At 44.5% G+C, this 14,672-nt stretch overlaps 1 long non-coding RNA gene and 1 pseudogene across 1 annotated transcript in view; both read left to right on the top strand.

Moving 5' to 3' along the window:
• Positions 1-2,794, top strand: part of LOC111090799 — a 28,510-nt gene extending 25,716 nt beyond the window's left edge. Inside the window, exons 3-4 of the long non-coding RNA XR_005373046.1 lie at positions 1,143-1,174; positions 2,630-2,794. This is a non-coding gene — a long non-coding RNA (uncharacterized LOC111090799). The remainder of the gene's footprint in view (positions 1-1,142; positions 1,175-2,629) is intronic.
• Positions 2,795-6,458: 3,664 nt separating this feature from the next.
• Positions 6,459-9,595, top strand: LOC111091023 (annotated as a pseudogene).
• The last annotated feature ends 5,077 nt before the right edge of the window (positions 9,596-14,672 follow it).

The following is a 14,672-nucleotide window of genomic DNA, read 5'->3' as shown; positions in this document are numbered from 1 at the left end:
CTAAACCACTGAGCCACCCAAGGATCCCCAGGAACTAGATTTTTAAATTAAAGTTAATCTTCATAAAGCAATTTAATGTCAAATATTTATATGTGGCTACCATTTTGGAAATGTAGCTCTAGGCTTCCAAGTTACAGGAAGTGGGAGATGGCAAAACATGTTAAATGACACCATGGGGAATTAGACTAATCCGCAGGGGGAAGTTTTTCTAAGACACTGGAGTCTTCAGAAAGTCAATGTCATAAAAACAAATTTAAAAAAAACAACACATGTAGGGATGAAGAGATGAACAAAACATATGGCATTCACCTGGGTTGGATCTTGATTTAAAAAAAGACCCAACAATACAATCTTAAAAGACAGATGCAACATAGTATTATAAAATCATTGCTAGTTTTCTCAGATATGATATTGAATTGTAATTATGTGTCAGGGTATTATTTTTAGAAGATGCATGATGAGTAAAGGGTCGTATGGTCTACAACTCACTTTAAATGATGCAGGAGATATATGAGTATGTATGCGTAAAGAGAGCTAGAGAAACCTAAAGCAGACACAACAATCTTTTTAATAGTCCGGGCATGCATGATATCTCTTCTAAAAGAGTAGAAAATGTACCTATTAAACTGACTGACTTACAAGATTTCCATGTAGCATCTTCAAGATGCTGTCTGGCTTCCTCTTACTCTAAAGTACAGGCATACTTCATTTTATTATACTTTGCGTTATTGCACTCTGCAGATATTGCATTTTTTACAAATTGTTTTATTTTATTTTTTTATTTTTTACAAACTGAAGGTCATGTCAAGTTAGTCTATTGGCACGATTTTCCCAGCAGCATTTGCTCAGTATATATCTCTGTGTCATATTTTGGTAATTCTCAGAATGTTTCAAACTTTTAAATTATTATTATATTTGCTTTGGTGGCTTCTGATCAGGAATTGACCTGCTAAAAGCTGAAATGATGGCTAATATTTTTTAATAATAAAGTATTTTAATTAAGATATATACATTATTTTTTCAAACATAAAGCTATTGCATAGTTAATAGACTTCAGTATAGTGTAATTATAATTTTTATATGTACTGGGATATCAAAACATTCATTTGATTCACTTTATTGTGGTATTTGCTTTATTGAAGGGGTCTGGAGCTGGATCAGCAATATCTCCAAGGTATGTCTACAAAATATATATGAGCTAAGAAAGAAGCTAAAGAGAGGACTATTAAATATAAAGGGGTCATGACTTGCTGGTTTTGAAAATTCTCAGACCTCTATATGGCAAATAATGTTAAAATTAAGAAATGGCTTCCAAGCAGAGCTTTATCTCAGAAAACTATGGTGTAAGGAAGGCAGAGTGTAGCTATAAAATATTTTGTTAAGAATTGTGTTAAAAGAAACTTCTAGGGTCAAACCTCAGACAGTTGTTCAGATAAACAAAAGAGCTAAGAACCTGAAGGTCATTGTGTTTAAAAACCTAGCAGAAGCCAATGTTGTAGTGGGATGAGCATTTAGGAGACCTGGGGAAGGGATGAATATATTTTTCAAGTGGAGAAATGTGTATCATGTAGCCAGCCTCCAAACTGGCCCTCAGTGATCCCAGTTTCCTGATATTTGTGTCCTGGTCTAATCCCCCCACACTGAATACAATACAGTGGATGTGATGGTATGTGACATCTGATGTCTGGCCATAAATGAATGGCCTTGGCTCTCTTAGATCCTTGCTCTGGGAGAGCATTTGCCATGTCATTTAGGCTCTCAAGCAGCTCTATGAGGAGGCCCACATGGAGAGTACACTCTGTTGGATACTGTTCCCTCCAAATTTATGTTCTTTCTAGACCCAGATATGACTTTATTTGGAAATAGGGTCATGTAATCAGTTAAGATGATGTCATACTGGAGCAGGATTGGCCCATGATCCAATATGACTAGTGTCCTTATATGAGTTAAAAAAGGGCCACAGACTAGGATGCCTGGGTAGCTCAGTCGGGTAAGCATCCGATTCTTGATTTTGGCTCAGGTCATGATCTGAGCCCCGTCTTAGGCTCTGTGCTGAGACTGTGGAGCCTGCTTAAGATCCTCTCCCTCAAAATAAAATAAGATGAAAACAGAGAGGGATGCAAACCCTAAGAGACCCTTAAGTATAGGAAACAAACTGTTTTTGGAAGGGAGGTGGGTAGGGTGATGGGGTAATTGGGTGATGGGCATTAAGGAGAGCACTGAGTATTGTATGCAACTGATGAATCACTGAGTTCTATTTCTGAAACTAATAATATAGTGTAGGTTAATTAAATTGAATTTAAATTAGAACTTTTTAAGAAAGATTCTTTCTCCCTCTGCCCTCCCCCCCGCCCCAGCTTGCATGCACACACATGTTATCTCTCTCTAGGTGTAAAACAAAAAAGGGACAGACACACACAGTGTAGAACAAAGGTAAAGACAGAGGCAGAGATTGGAGTGATGAATCTGCAAGGCCAAGAGTGCCAAGGATGGCTGGCAACAGCAGAAGCCAGGAGAAAGGCAGGGACCAGATCCTATAGATCCTCCAGAGGGAGCATGGCCCTGAAGACACTGGTGCTTCAGATTTCTAGCCTCCGGAACTGTGAGAGAACAAATCTATTGTTTTAAGCCACCCAGATTGTGGATGCTCCGGGAAATGAATACAGAAAGTAACTGAGGCCTCCTGCCAGCACAGCACCAAATTGCCAGTCAAGTGGGCGAGCCATCTTGGAAATGCTCCTCCAGCTTCAGGCAACATCTAACTGCAACCTCACGAGAGACCTAAGCCAGAATTGCTCAGGTAAGTTAATCTTGAATTTCTCTTCTATGGACATAAATATAATACATTTTTTGTTCTTTTAACCCACTAAATTTTGGGGTATCAGTAATACTGCAAAGATCTTGGGGGAAGGCCATACCTTTAAATGAATAATAAATAAGTTCACTTATTTGATATATTTACTAAATTAGGTGCTCTGGTCTAGAGCTTTTTTTTTTTTAATTTTTTATTTATTTATGATAGTCACAGAGAGAGAGAGAGAGAGAGAGAGAGAAGCAGAGACATAGGCAGAGGGAGAAGCAGGCTCCATGCACCGGGACCCTGATGTGGGATTCGATCCTGGGTCTCCAGGATCGTGCCCTGGGCCAAAGGCAGGCGCCAAACCGCTGCACCACCCAGGGATCCCTGGTCTAGAGCTTTGATGATGGTTTGGACGCTTGGCCCGAGTAAGCAACTGAAACTAGAGATTATCAGAAAGAGTGGTTTGGAAAATGGCATTACTTAAATTGCTTTAAGAGTGGTTGAAAGACCGTAATTCCATTCCATTACTGTCTGTCCACTAGGCTTTAGCTATTGTGCTGTCTCTGTACTGCTCATATTAACGGGTTCTCTTCCTTCACTGCCCTCACCCTTCAGCAAGAATGGAAATTAGTTCCATTTTCATCCTTGACCTTGAAATGTCTGATGCTACTCCCATAAATTTGAGTCTGGTTGAACACTGAGCTGCTCTCCTGATCCTAAGCTGCCTCATAGCTAGTAAAATGTGGCTCAGAAGCCTGCACACAGACTTTTGTAAGGCCTGAATGGGGTAATTGAATGCAATGATGCTTATTAAGTGCTTCACACAGTGTCTGGCTCAATACGTGATCGATATTATTACTATACATTAGAAATAAAATGCACTCAAGTGATTAAACCCATTAAATGTATGAATGCCTAGGAGAAAGGATGTGAAGAATCCCTATTGCTATACCCCTTGAGTGGGCCATTGGGAACATTACCAATGACTCAGAATGGGCTAGTTTAAAATTAAATACTACATCTCTTTGGAAGAGCTAGCCATATGTAGGATATGTGTGTGCTGAAGCTGCAGCATCTAGGGGGAGGAGCAAGAGCGCCCTGAAGAAAGATCTCGTGATTACCAGAAGCAAGGAAATGGGGCTGGAATGGAAAAAGAATGATAAAAGCTACCTGGCTTACTTCTGGGGTAGCAGAGGCAACCCGTTCCATTATTACAAACTTCTTTCCTTAGAGAATCACCCCTAATTCAGCTCTAAAGGTGACATTGATTTTGCAAACATTTTTTCTGTGTCAGCTGCTCTGCTCAGATTATTTAATTGCCCCCTAACAACCCCATAAGGAAACACTGAATGCGGCCAAGCCCAGACTAGAACCCAGAGTCTGACATTAGAGACTATTCCTATCTCAGTGCCTGTAAATGTTGATGAGCTACTGAATAAAATGTACCTCCATCTCCCCAAGGCACCTTAATGTTACAGCTTCTCTCTGGGTGTGGAATGCAGGAATTTCAGGTGTCAGCATCCTGTGTATGGTTGACTAGTTTTCAAAGCAGGGGAGGTTGAGTGCGGAAGGAAGGAGGGTGGCTTGCTTTGCAGCTGTCCTGCAGGCCCATTGCAGCTCCCATTTCCTTTCTCTTCCCACCTGCCCTACCCACCCAGCTTCTGCTCTTGTTGACCTTCAGGGTCTCTTCTTTCAGAAATGGCTAATATTTGTGATGATAAAACGATTGAGAAACTCTGGTGTTTTGTAAACACTTGACATTCTTCATTTATGAATTTTCCCATTTGACAAAAATAGTAGGCTTTCCATATGGAACAAAATCACAAAACTAAGATGTTAGCAAGACAATTGAAACCAGAGTGGCCTGGGGCATGCAGGGTAGGAAACAGCGCCCATACTTCACTAGTCCCTGTTTGAACACAAGACAGTGATGCTGACAATTAAGTAGAGGGATGTTTAAATTCTGCTCAATTTGTGATGATTGTGGTTGCTGGGCAGTGCTTAGTATAGTTTAGAAAGAGTCCCAGGAAAATTATGGAGACAAAAACTATTGAGGGATCAAAACCACTGGGCCATTCCTGGCCCCTCAAGCCAGGAAAGTGAAGCTGCAGGGTTGAGGGGCACACTTGGGCTCCCTCCCAAAGTCTACTGGAAAGCAGCCATGCCCTCTCTCCACCCCCAGTGTATTTTCACAAAGAGCATGAGATCAAGAGGGGAAGAAACAGCCACACATTTGGGGAAGCCGAAAAGCAAATGGATGAATGATTAAAGACTGAGCAGAGGAAGGCCAATGGGAGGAAGGAGGGGCAAAGTGAGCCCAGAGCCCCCAGCAAGGAGAGCAAGAGACACCTGGCCAGTCACCCAGACCCCACTCAAGGCTTTGGGACTGACAGCTCCAGGCCCTCTGGATGGCAGTGAGGAGGTTGAGTCTAGTTGGTTTTGACCCCAGTCAGTTTTCTAGATGCCTCCTCCATCTACCCAGTGGCATCACAGCCTCCTCCCCAACTCTAGCACAAAGTTGGAAGCTTCTTTTCTTTTTCTTTTTTTTTTAAAGATTTTATTATTTATTTATTTATTTATTTATTTATTTATTTATTTATTTATTTATGAGAGACACAGAGAGAGAGAGAGAGAGAGGGGCAGAGACACAGGCAGAGGAAGAAGCAGGCTCTGTGCAGGGAGTTTGAAGTGGGACTCCATCCCGGGTCTCCAGGATCAGGCCCTGGGCTGAAGAGGGTGCTAAACCGCTGATCCACCTGGCTGCCCAGAAGCTTCTTTCCAAAAAAAAAAAAAAAAAGTTCTGTCTTTGGCCCAGAGGACACTGGATCTAATTGAAGGTCGGACTATCTGATGAAGATAGCCACTCAGCTCACTGTCCCTACTTCCTTCTGCCACCTGCTGGCAGGAGGTGGGGTCATCTTAGCAGGGATTGAGGAGCCCCAGAAACTGAACTCAGCAGTTCCCCGACTGAGAGGATGATGAGATCGTACCACATGGACCAGAATTTCCATCAGTTTCAGTCTCTTGTCATAACTCAGTAGTTTTGGAGTTGATGGGGTTAAGATGGCACAGTAGTAGGGAGACCCAATGCTTGCTTTGTCCCTCAAACACAGCTGGATAAATATCAGATCATTCTGAACACCCAAGAAATCAGTCTGAGGACTGAGAGAACAAACTGCACAACTAGAGTGAGAAAAGAGACCACATTGTGGAAAACAGGATGTGAGGAGACTCATGATTTGGGGAAGAAAAGGATCATGGGTGCTATAGTGGGGAGAGAGCCCTGATTATTTAGAGAGGAGAGAGAGAGACCGAGATAGCAAGCACAGTGCACAGGGGATTGCACAAGAAAAATAATTCCCCAAAACCCTTGACTGGGAAAGCGAGGGGTTGATTATCACACATTTTTACCACCAGTGGAGCTCAAAGACTGAAGCTTTAGAAGTCTCTGCCACGGCCAGTGGTGTTCCTACAGAGAAAGAGGACAGAAGCCTGGGAACAGACAGCATGGTCTCTGGATCCCCTGGGTCACACTGGAAGGATAGTGCCTTTCTTGGAGTGCATTTGGAGGTGTGGCACTGCCTCTCAAGAGATGAGAGTGGTGGGTGCCATTCATTAGCACAGGGGCAGAGCCACCTGCTGAGGGCAGCTAGCCTGGATGCCTGAGTTTTGCTATACTTTAAGCTCCAACCTCCTGTGTATTGGTATGACTACCCTTCTGGGACAAATTGGCACCAGCTCCAGCATGGTGAGACACCCCCCGCCCCCAGAGGATCACAAGTCCATGCTGCCCTGGGTCCCTAAAATTTGGAGTTTTGAAACTCAGCCTGTATGCCTGAGATAAGACACAAGTGCAGTGCACTGCCAGGCAGGTATGTGGCCCAGACAGAGATGGGGTTAAGGCAGGGATCTGAGGGATGCCTGGGACACATGAGCAGAGATTGCTTGCTCTTCTGTGAGAGCTTTCTGCATGGTGCAGGGTGCAAAATCCTCACTCTGGGGACAAGGGAGCAGGCTGGCACCATTTTTCTCCCCTGCCCATCAGCAGACAGACTTCAGTGAGTAACACAGCACCCAGAGTGGAGGCTTGAGCCTCTTACACCAAGCCATGCCCCCTAAACTCTGCAAGAGCTTTGGTACTAGGGCAAGTTTGCCTGAGAGCTAGAGCAGGAGTGGCCCCCAGCACAAACACCCTACATGCCCCATGTCTACTGATCATAGGGGTGACCAGGTGGCTCAGTTGTTTAAGCATCTGACTCTTGATTTCAGCTCAAGACATGATCTCAGAGTTTTGAGATCAAGCCCTTCATCAGGCTCCATGCTCAGCAGGGAGTCTCCTTGAAAATCTCTCTCTCCCTCTCTCTCTCACCCACCACCTGCTCTCTCTCTCTCTCTCTCTCTCTCCAAGATAAATAAATACGTCATCAAAAAGAAAAAGTCTACCAAGTGTAGACTGCTGCAAAGCTTCAGCTCTAGTGGAAATAGGCCCTGGCTTCTTTTAACAAGCAGACCACAGCACACCTAATTAAAACTTGGCACACACTGGACAAGGTCCAAACACCCCCCACTGCAGGCAAGGAGAAACTCTGCAGAGGACTAACCTGAGGGAAAGAGCAGTCAAAACACAGCAGAGTACACACAGCATATACTAGAAAGACTTCCTGAAGGCCCTAGACAGTATATGACCTCTTTTAATATAACTTCCAGATGCAGGAAACATAACAGGCTTTCCTAACCCAGAGAAGCAGAGACTTACATAAAATGCTAAGATGGAAGAGTTCATCCCCAAAGAAAGAACAAGAGGTCATGGCCAGGGATCTAACTGAAACAAATACAAGTAAATATGCCTTATCCAGACTTTAAAACAAAAATCGTAAGGATTCTAGCTGGGCTTGAGAAAAGCATAGAGGACACCAGGGAATCCCTTATCATAGAGACAAAAGACCTAAAAACTAGTCAGGCCGAAATTTTTAAAAATGCTATAACTGAGATGCAAAATTGACTGAATGAAATGACCATGGGATGGAAAAAGCAGAGGAGTGTGTAAGTGATATAGAAGATAAAATTCTGGAAAATAATGAAGGTGAAAAGAAGAGGAAAAGAAAAATATTGGATCACAAGTGTAGGCTTAGGAAACTCAGTTACTCCATAAAGCATAATAATATTGGTATCATAGAAGTCCCTGAAGAAGAGAGGGAAAAGGGCGGGGAAAGGTTTATTTGAGCAAATTATAGCTGAAAATTTCCTAATCTGGGGAAGGACATAGACATCCAATCCAGGAAGCACAGAGAACTCCCATCAAAATCAACAAAAGCAGGCCAACACTAAGACACATCACAGTAAAATTTGCAAAAATACAAAGATAAGAAAAAAAATCCTAAAAACAGCAAGGGAAAAGAAATCCCTAACTTACAAGGAAAGACAAATTAAGTTAGCAGCAGATCTATCCACAGAAACTTGGCAGGCCAGAAGAAAATGGCGTGATATATTCAACGTGCTGAAGGGGAAAATAGTAGCCAAGAATTCTCTATCCAGCAAGGCTGTTGTTCAGAATAAAGAGAAAGAGTTTCCCACACAAACAAAAATTAAGGAGTTCATGACCTACCACTAAACCAGACCTACAAGAATAATTAAAGTGGACTCTTTGAAAGATCAAAAGTGATAGAAAGAAACAGAAAATCTTCAGAAACAATGACTTTACAGTTAGTACAATGGCACTAAATTCATGTCATATCTATCAATAATCACTCCTACTGTAAATGGACTAAATGTTCCAATCAAAAGGCATAGGGTGTCAGAATGGGTAGAAAAACAAGATCCATCTATATGCTGCTTATGAGAGGGTCATTTTAGACCTAAAGACACCTGCAGATTGAAAGTGAGTGAATGGAGAAACATTTATCATGCTAGTGGGCATCAAAAGAAAGCCAGAGTAGCCATACCTATTATCAGGCAAACTAGATTTTAAACCAAACTAGATTTTATAACAAGAGGTGAAGAAGGGCACTATATCATAATAAAAGTGTCTAGAAGATCTAACACTTGTAAATATTTATGCCCCCAACTTGGGAGCACCAAAATATATAAATCAGTTAATAACAAACATAGAGAAACTCATTGATAATAATACAGTAATAATAGGGGATTTGAACACTCCACTCACAGCATGGAAAGATGATCAAGGCAGAAAACCAACAAGGACAAAAGTCCACACTCTTGTCCCACAGCCTGCATGTGTGCCACCGGGGGCCACTGTCCTTGCGGCTGTGGCCTCTTGCTCTGTGTAAGCCTTCTCTCTGCGCCTGCTGGCCGGCAGGGAGCCGGTGAGCCTGGGTTCCCTGTGGGGTGAGGTGCTCACTGACAATGTGGTGCCAGATGAAGGAAAGCAGTGCCTGGACCCAGGGCCTGGTCAAACTTGGCTTCCCAGGCAACCAGTTCCAACATCAGGAATGCCAGGAAGGAGGAGATCTTGAATTCCCTCAAGTACATCCCACCCCCACACAGGTGGTAGTTGGAGCCCGCCTTTACACTTTTTGAGAAGTGTGAGGTGAACAGAGTACACACACACACCCTCTTCACCTCTCTCTGCCCCCAGTGAAAACACCACTATGCTCATGACCCCTCAAGTTCATCACTTGGTCTAGGATATGGCACAACAATGTTGCTTGGAATTTTGAGAAGTTCCCGGTGGGCCCAAATGGTGTGCTTGTGAACGGATAAAGCCCCTGCTTTCCAACCATTAATACTGAGCCTGATGTCAAAGCCCTGCTGTCCCAGGGGCCCAGCTGTGCCTAAGCAACCCGCCTATTTCTGCTGCTTGGCAGTCACAGCACCACCCTCTGGGGATTTCACCCATGATAGTGTTTCCTGGAAATCTGCTTGGAGGAATGCCCAATTTCCAAGAAAATCCCCTGAGATGAGAGCTTCTTGTCCATCCCAGTACCCTCTCCCCAAGCCAAGTCGTCTCTCTAAAAAACTGTTGGATGTCAGGAAAAAAAAAAGAAAAGAAAAGAAAATCAACAAGGAAATGAGAGCTTTGAATGACACACTGGCCCAGATGGACTTAACAGATATATTCAGAGCATTTCATCCTAAAGCAGCAGAATGCACATTCTTTTAGAGTGCACATGGAACATTCTCCAGGATAGATAACATACTGGTCACAGGTCAGGTCATAACCGGTACAAAAAGATTGAGATCATACCATGCGTATTTTCAGACCACAACACTATGAAACTTGAGGTCAATGAAAAGAATAAATTAGGAAAGAACACAAATACATGGAGGTTAAAATAACATCATACTTAAGAATGAATGGGTTAGCCAGGAAATAAAGAAGAGATTAAAAAAATATATATATACATGGAAACTGGGATGCCTGGGTGGCTCAGCGGTTTAGCGCCACCTTCAGCCCAGGACGTGATCCCGCAGTCCCAGGATCGAGTCCCATGTCGGGATCCCTGCAGGGAGCCTGCTTCTCCCTCTGCCTGTGTCTCTGCCTCTCTGTGTGTGTGTGTCTCTCATGAAAAAATAAATAAAATCTTAAAAAAAATACATGGAAACAAATGAGAATGAAAACACAATAGTCCAAAATGTAGCAAAAGCAGTCGTAAGAGGGAAGCATATAGCAATCCAGGCCTTCCTGAAGAAGCAAGAAAAGTATCAATCAAATACACAACCTACCCTGACACCTATAGGAGCTAGAAAGGGAGCAGCAAATGAAGCTTAAAGCCAGCAGAAGAAGGGAGATAATAAAGACTAGAGCAGAAATAAACTATATAGAAATAAAAAGAAAACAGAATAGATCAATAAAACTAGGAGTAGGTTCTTTGAAAAAATTAATAAAATTGATAAAGTCCTAGGCAGACATAACAAAAGAGGGAGGGAGGGAGGGAGAGAGAGAGAGAGAGAGAGAACCCAAATACTTAAAATCATGAATGAAAGAGGTAAGATCACAACCAACACCACAGAAATACAAACAATTATAAGGGAATATTATGCCAAGAAACTGGGCAATCTGGAAGAAATGGATAAAGTCCTAGAACATACAAACTACTAAAACTGAAACTGAAAGAAATAGAAAACTTTAACAGATCAGTCACCAGTAAAGAAATGGAATCAGCCATCAAAAATCTCCCAGCAAACAACTCTGGGCAGCTCTCTGCTGCATATAATCAGAGGACCCTAAAATTTGAAAGGTAAAAACGAAAGCCAACCAATAGAAAAAAGCAACTCAGCTCAACTAAACTAAAAAGCAGGCTGAATGTGGCAGGAGAAAAACTCCCAGGCCACGGACCGGGGCTCACGAGCCTGTGGCCCTGGGGTGGGGGTGGGGGTGACACGGAGTCCTTGCAGGCATCCTGACTCTGCACCCGAGGAACAGGGCACGATCAGCAGTGTATTTCCTGAAGTGTGGGGTGCCTCGGTCAGCAGCACTGGTGTCGCCCTGGGGCTTGTCAGCAAATTCTCGGACTCCACTCAGGCCTAGTGAATCAGGCACTAGCCCAGCGATCTGTGTGTTAACCGGTCGGTCGCCTCGTGATTTCTGAGCACGTGGCTATTTGGGAGCCACTGATGCCTGTGCCACTCCCCTGGGGAATGTCCCCTTTCTCTCCCCTCGTCCCATCCCAACACTACTGCCTCCTCTATCGTCCCCTCGGCAGATGCCGCCTCATTCCCTACTTCGCTGAGAAGACTGAAGAAGTCGGAAGAGGACTTCCACAGCTGCCACCACCTGCCACCCATGCACCAGCACCTGTGCTCCCCGTGGCCAAGCTCCTGTCCACAGCTTACCTGCGCTCAGGCACTGGCTCCCACCTCGTCCACCTCCTGAGGACATCACTCCAGTGCTGCCCCCGGTCTGTCCAGGGGCACTTTAAAAAAAAAAAATCTACTCAATTGTTCACACTCATCTACTTACAAACATGCTATTATTTTTCTGAACTTAAAAGTTTTTTCTTGATCTTATTTCTCTCACCAACTATGGCCCCATTTCTTTCTTTTACAACAAAACTTCTTTATTTATCTTAATTTTATTTATTTATGAGAGAGAGAGAGAGAGAGAGAGAGAGACAGAATGAGCCCAAGCAGGGGGGAGAGGGAGAAGCAGGCACCCCACTGAGCAGGGAGCCCAACACAGGGCTCGACCCCAGGACCCTGAGATCATGACCTGAGCTGAAGGCAGACGCTTGACCGACTGAGCCACCCAGGCGCACCTACAATAAAACTTCTTCAAAGTACTGTCTACACTGCTGACAAATTCACCAGTGGCCTCTAACTAACGAGTTATGACTATGATCAATTCTTAGCCCTTCTCTTATCAGAAGCACGTGGCTCAGTTGCCCTTTTCCTTCAGCACGCACATCCGTTTTCCTCACCACTTCCGGGAAACACGCTCCCTATCCCAGTGACTGCTGCTTCTCACCGTCTTTGGCTGGTTCTTTCTCTTCTCCCAACTTACTGCTGGTGTGGCCCAAGCTCTTTGGCCTCTTATCCTCTTCCCCAGTCTCTATCCTCCCTTCCTGGGGGAGCTCATCCAGCCCTGTGGCTTTCGGGTAACACTGACCTGACTCCAAAGGGACAGCTCCATCCTGGATTTCTCGCTGAACTCCAGACTTTCCAAGTTTGTCACCTCTAGCTCAATACGCTTAAGATGGAGCCCTCCTCTTCCTGCCTGGCCTCCTCCACCCCTGGGCTTCTGGCCACGCCCCACCTCTGCTTCAGGTTGCTCACCGTGATCACCTCACTTCGGAGCTGTCTTTGTCTGCTCTTTCTACTCTGCCGCTGATTAGAGGGGATACAGGGAGCTCTACCGAGCCTTGCTGCAGGATACATCTGGATTCTGGCCACTTCTCACCAACTCCACTGCTCCCCACCATGACGGGGGGAGCCACCGTCACCATTTCTTTCTTGGACTGGCTGCTGATTTCCCTGCGGCTACCCTGCAGCCTCCCGAATGACCCCTTTAAAGCACAGACCAGATAATGTCCTTCCTTCGCTCAAAACTCCACAGTGGCCCTCTGCCTCGCCTGGAGCGAGAGCCGTACTCCCAGGAACGGCCTTCCTGGCCCAGCCCTCCTGTCCTCTCTCACCTTCCTCCTCACTCTTGCAGCCAGGCCTTCTTGTGTTTCCATGAACATGGGCCGCATGCTCCCACCTGAGGGCCTTTGCACGGGGAAGCCTGTCTGCGTGCCCTCCCACCAACGTTCATCTGGCCGACTTCTTCACTTGCTTCATGTCTTGGCTCAAATGTCACACTCTCTAGTCTTACTCTGATCATCCTGTTTAAAATAGTAACATCTTCTCTCTACCACTGTCAATCCCAATTATTCTGCTTTATCTTTTTTCCATATTATTACCTTAACATGAGACAATTTGCTTATTTGTGTTCATTGTTTATCTCTCTTTGCTATACCTCAAACTCCGCAAGGTAGGCATCTTTGCTTTGTTCACTGATGGATTCCAAGTGCTGAGAGTAGCGTGTCTGGGGTTGAATAAGCTCTTAATGACTATTTGTTGGGATGCCTGGGTGGCTTAGCGGTTGGACATCTGCCTTCAGCCCAGGGTGTGATCCTGGAGACGCCGGATGGAGTCCTACATGGGGCTCCCTGCATGGAGCCTGCTTCTCCCTCTGCCTGCGTCTCTTTCTCTCCCTCTGTGTTTTTCATGAATAAATGAATAAAATCTTAAAAAAAAATTACTATTTGTTGAATAAGTTAACATCCTCAGAGAAATAAGAAGACAGTACATATATAAGGTACCTTAAGTACAAGGAAACTCCTGGACATGAAGAAAGGAAATACTCAATGGAAGAAGTGGAAAATAGAGTTGAAATCTCTTGGAAAGTAAAGCAAAAGGACAAGGGGGTGTGAAAGGGAAAAAAAAAAAGCTAGAGACCATCATAGGAGGTTTAAAACCCAAATAACAGGTGTTCAAGAAGAAGACAAGGACATCAGAGGAGGAAAAAACATTAAGAAATAAGAAAAGTTCCTAGAATTGAAAGACACACGTTTCCAGGCTGCAGGGACCTACCAAGAGCCCAGGACCTGCTCATTATTGTGACAGAGAGAAGACAAAATCTGCACCTTGCAAAATGATTATGTACAAAACACAAGATCACGCATAAAGAAAACAGGATTACAGTGGCTATGAAATTCTCAGAGGCAACGCTGGAAACTAGAAGACAGTGCAGCAATGCCTTGAAATTTCAGCAGGAAAGTGATTTCCTGTCCAGAATTCTATAAATAATGTGTGATTTCAGTGTCAGAGCAGAACAAGGACATCTCTCAGGCACGCAAGGTCTCAGAACATTTAGCCCAGGTGCCAAGAGGGAGTGTGGACCTCCCTCCTGCCCCTGGTGAGACTCAGGCCTCCTTGGGGCCGGGAAAGCAGGCCTTGTTCCTTCTCCCCCTCCCCCCTCCCTGTTCCCCATGGCTGATACAGAATTTGAGAACTTCCTCTGTGAAGATATGGTTTGAAAGGCCAGCCTATCCCTTCTGGGGACTGTGGGGAGTATTTATTTGGTTATAACGTGTGATGGCATTGCTCAGGACACATTTTATTCTCTTATGGGCAATACTTTAAAGACTGGTGTGAACTCCCCATTGACATGTGATGGGCACTGCTCTGGTGGATGATCCTGTGAAGGCCACCACGGCCAACCGGGGACAGAACGGAAAGATCTCCGTGGGTCACTAAACAAAGTATAGGCCAGAGAAGTGGAAGACCCAACCTCTCTCAAATCTCAGAGGTTTTTTTGTAGGCCTGAGATTGTGGCTTGGTTACTCCTTGCTCCTATGGTACCTCCTCCCCTTGGAAGACCTTGGGGCAGGGAGGTGTGCACTGCACGCGCACGCACACACACATGCACGCG

Source organism: Canis lupus, chromosome 18, assembly GCF_011100685.1.
Source record: "Canis lupus familiaris isolate Mischka breed German Shepherd chromosome 18, alternate assembly UU_Cfam_GSD_1.0, whole genome shotgun sequence".
NCBI classification, from domain to species: domain Eukaryota; kingdom Metazoa; phylum Chordata; class Mammalia; order Carnivora; family Canidae; genus Canis; species Canis lupus.
This window is presented reverse-complemented; position numbering and strand designations above follow the sequence as displayed.